We start from the raw sequence: 4,151 nt of genomic DNA, 5'->3' as shown, positions 1-4,151 counted from the left end.
TTTTTGTTTTGTTTTATTATAACCAATCTAGTGGGTGTGAAATGCTATCTCATACCTACCTTTTTGTGATTTTGAATTGCATTTCCCTATGACTAGTGACGTTAAACATCTTTTCATGTGGTTGTTGACCATTTGTACACTGTCTTTGGAGAGATATCTAATTAAGGCCTTTGCCCTTTTTTTTTCCACTCAGAGGGTACATGTGCAGATTTCTTACATGGGTATTTTGTGTGATGTTGAAGTTTGGGTTGTTATTGATCCCATCAACCATACAGTTAACACAGCACTCCACAGGCAGGATTTTATCCTTTGCCCTTCCACCCTTCCTCCCTGCTTGTGGAGCCCCCAGTGTCTGTTGTTGCATCTTTGTCTCTGTGTGTAATCCATGCTTAGCTACCACTTATAAATAAGAACATGAGGCATTTGGTTTTCTGTTTCTGTGTTAATTTACTTAGGATAATGGCTTTCAGCTGCCTCCATGTTGCTGCAAAGGACATGATTTTGTTCTTTTTTATGGCTTTATGGCTTTGCCCTTTTTCTTTTTTTTTTCAGATGAGGTCTCACTCTGTTGTCCAGGCTGGAGTGCAGTGGCACCACCTCGGCTCACTGCAACCTCCGTCTCCCAGGTTCAAGCGATTATCCTGCTTCAGCTCGAGTAGTTGGGATTACAGGCACCTGCCACTGTGCCTGGCTAGTTTTTGTATTTTAAGTAGAGATGGCGTTTCACCATCCTGGCCAGGCTGATCTTGAACTCCTGACCTTGTGATCCACCCCCCCCCTCAGTCTCCCAAAGTGCTAGAATTACAGGTGTGAGCCACCATGCCCAGCCTTACCCATTTAAAAAATTGAGTTGTTTGTGTTTTTCTTGTTGAGTTGTGCAAGTTCTCTCTATATTCTGGATACAAGATTCCTATCAGATAAATGATTTGCAAATATATTCTTCCATTCTGTGAGTTTCCTTTTGCTTGTTTGATAGCGTTCTTTCATGCACAAAAGTTTTTTATTTTGATGAAGTTCAATTTGTCTGTTTTCTATTTGTTTCTTTTGTTTTTGGTCTAAGAAACTGTTGCCAAACCCATGACTATAAAGTTGTTTTTTTCTTAGAGTTTTGTAGCTTTAGCTCTTATATTTGGAATTTTATTCATTTTGAGTTAATTTTTGCACATGGTATGTGGTAAAGGCCAACTTTATTCTTTTGCATGTGGATATTCAGTTGGTCTAGCACCATTTGTTGAAGAAACACTTCTTTCCCCCATTGAATGGTCTTGGCACCCTTGTTGAAAATCAATTGACCTTAGTTGCATAGGTTTATTTCTGAATTGTCGATTCTATCCCATTGATTTATATGTATGACTATCCTTATGCTGGCAGCACATGATTTTGATTACTGTAACTTCATAATAAGTTTTGAAATTGGCAAGACTGTTTTGACTATTTGGGATCCCTTGCAATTCCGTATACATTTCAGGGTTGGCTTTTCCACTTCAGAAAAATGGAATTTGTGGGACGTGGGGATTTTGATAGGGACTGCATTGAATCTGCATATTGCGTTGGGGAATATTTTGTCTTAACAAAATCAAGTCTTCTAAGACTCTACTTTCAGGGCTCATTTCTATCGTTCAATACCAGAGAAATTTCTCCGAACGTGTAGAGGAGCCCTGGAAACCAAAAGGAGGAGGCAAGCATTCTTTCCTGAGCACGCAGCCGGCTCAGAGCATGGTGTGCTGCGGCTGCCACTTTCCATTGACAGTCTTTCTTCTCTTCCTTCGGGAGAGTAAGAAGAAGAGGATGCAGTCTTAGTGGTTCCCATACAAACAAACAAATTAATCATAGAAATTAAAACTGAATTTAAAAAGTGAGTCTTCTAACCCGTGAACGAAGAACGTCTGTAGCTCTTCCCTTCCGCCGCTGGATTTGGATGTGCTGGCGCGAGATTTGGGTCTCTTCCTAAGCTGACGCTCACCAAGGAGAAAGCCATGTTCAGTTCGAGAGCCAAGATCGTGAAGCCCAAAGCCGAGAGCCAGAGGAGTTCGAGTCCAGCGTCTCCCAGGCTCTTCTGGAGCCGGAGATGAACGCAGACCTCAAGGCTCAGCTCTGGGAGCTGAATATTACGGCTGCCAAGGAAACTGAAGCTGGTATTGGTCGGAAAGCTATCATAATCTTTGTTCCCGTTCCTCAACTGAAATCTTGCCAGAAAATCCATGTCCGGCTAGTACGTGAATTGGAGAAAAAGTTCAGTGGGAAGCATGTTGTCTTTATCACTCAGAGGAGAATTCTGCCTAAGCCAACTCGAAAAAGTCGTACAAAAATAAGCAGAAGTGTCCCGGGAGCAGTACTCTGACAGCTGTGCACGAGGCAATCCTTGAGGACTTGGTCTTCCCAAGCGAAACTGTGGGCAAGAGAATCCGCGTGAAACTGCATGGCGGCCGGCTCTTAAAAGTTCATTTGGACAATGCACAACAGAACAATGTGGAACACAAGGTTGAAACATTTTCTGGTGTCTAGAAGAAGCTCGCGGGCAAGGATGTTAAGTTTGAGTTCCCAGAGTTTCAATTGTAAACAGAACGACTAAATAAAATATATATTCACAGTAAAAAAAAAAAAAATTGTATCTTTAGGTCTTCTTTCATCTCTTTTAGCAATGTTTTTAAGTTTCTGTAAACAAGTCTTGCACCTTCTTGGGTAAATTTATTCTTATGTATGCTGCTCTTTTTGGTACTATCCTACACAATTTTTGAACCTATTTTTTATTATTTTTTTTTTTTTTTTGAGACGGAGTTTCGCTCTTGTTACCCAGGCTGGACTGCAGTGGTGTAATCTTGGCTCACCACAACCTCTGCCTCCTGTGTTCAGACAATTCTCCTGTCTCAGCCTCCTGAGTAGCTGGGATTACAGGCACGCGCCACCATGCCCAGCTAATTTTTTGTATTTTTAGTAGAGATGGGGTTTCACCATGTTGACCAGGATGGTCTCGATCTCCTGACCTAGTGATCTACCCACCTTGGCCTCCCAAAGTCCTGGGATTATAGGCGTGAGCCACCGCGCCCGGCTGAACCAATTTTTTAAAACTTATCACATCATGAACATTTCCCCATGTTAATGGTATAAAGGGCAAAATTTATTTTATGGCCCTTTATAGATAAACTGCTTTTTTTTTTTTTTTAATTTGAGACAAGATCTTACTATGTTGCCCAGGCTGAACTCTAACTCCTGGGCTCAACGGATCTTCCTGCCATAGCCGGGATTATAGACATGTGCTACCAGTCCAGCTCTACTACAGTTTGCTTCAACAATCCCTTATTATTGGGTATCTTGGTTATTTCAAATTTTTAACTATCTTAAATAAGGATTCAGTGAGTTTCTTTACAATGTATATCTTTGTACACTTATCCAATTATTTCCTTTGGATAAACTCCCAGAAATGAACGTATTAGGTCAAAGGAGAGGAATATTTGTCAAGCTTTGATGAATGTTGCCAAATTTTCCTCCAAAAATATCAGACCAACACCCACTCTGAATAGCAGTGGAGGTCCCTCTTCTTCACACGGGATTCAAGTTGCTTTTACCCAATGTCGCTTCTGAAAAGGGAAAACAGGAGCCCCAACATGCTCCTTCACTGGGCAGAAACTTTGAACAAGACAATGGCAGTCCCAATCAACAATCAATAGAGATGTCTTCCTCTTAGACCTAAAAGAGCCCTTTATTGGAATTTTTACTGCAAAGATAATTTGTCTGGATTTGTGTGTGTGTGTCTTTTATTTGTCTCTTTCTCCCTCTGGACTGCAAGCTGCATGTGGCCAGAGACTATATCTGGCTTGTTCACTGCGTATGCCCAATGTCTTGTAAAGTGTCTGGCCTAAGAAAGTTCTCAGAAGATGTAAGTTATCTTTAAGCTGGGGGACAAGATGGTTTACCAAAAGCTAAAACTCCATGAGAGTAGAAATAGCATCTACCCTTTCCTTTTGTGTCTCCAGTACTAGGACAGTCTCTGGCACATAGTAGGCTCAGTAAGTATTTGTTGAATGAAAGTGACTGGCTCCAGAGAGTCAATGGTGGTAGCAGATCTGAAGACTCCTAGTTCAGTGCTTTTTCTGCCTACTGCATCCTCTTTCTCACTTTTATTCTAAGGTTTGTACTATATTTCTGTGTTT

General features: G+C 41.2%; 1 non-coding gene and 1 pseudogene across 1 annotated transcript; both read left to right on the top strand.

The window, feature by feature from the left end:
- The first annotated feature begins 1,587 nt into the window (after positions 1–1,587).
- LOC118151722 (small nucleolar RNA U3) lies at positions 1,588–1,804 on the top strand. Its single transcript, XR_004740148.3, has one exon. It is a non-coding gene; the product is annotated as a small nucleolar RNA U3 (small nucleolar RNA).
- LOC100386836 (small ribosomal subunit protein eS7 pseudogene) lies at positions 1,779–2,559 on the top strand (annotated as a pseudogene).
- The last annotated feature ends 1,592 nt before the right edge of the window (positions 2,560–4,151 follow it).

This window comes from Callithrix jacchus, chromosome 2 (genome assembly GCF_049354715.1).
Source record: "Callithrix jacchus isolate 240 chromosome 2, calJac240_pri, whole genome shotgun sequence".
In the NCBI taxonomy this organism is placed as follows: Eukaryota; Metazoa; Chordata; class Mammalia; order Primates; family Cebidae; genus Callithrix; species Callithrix jacchus.
Note: the sequence above shows the minus strand (reverse complement) of the source record. Positions and strands in the feature narration are given on the sequence as shown.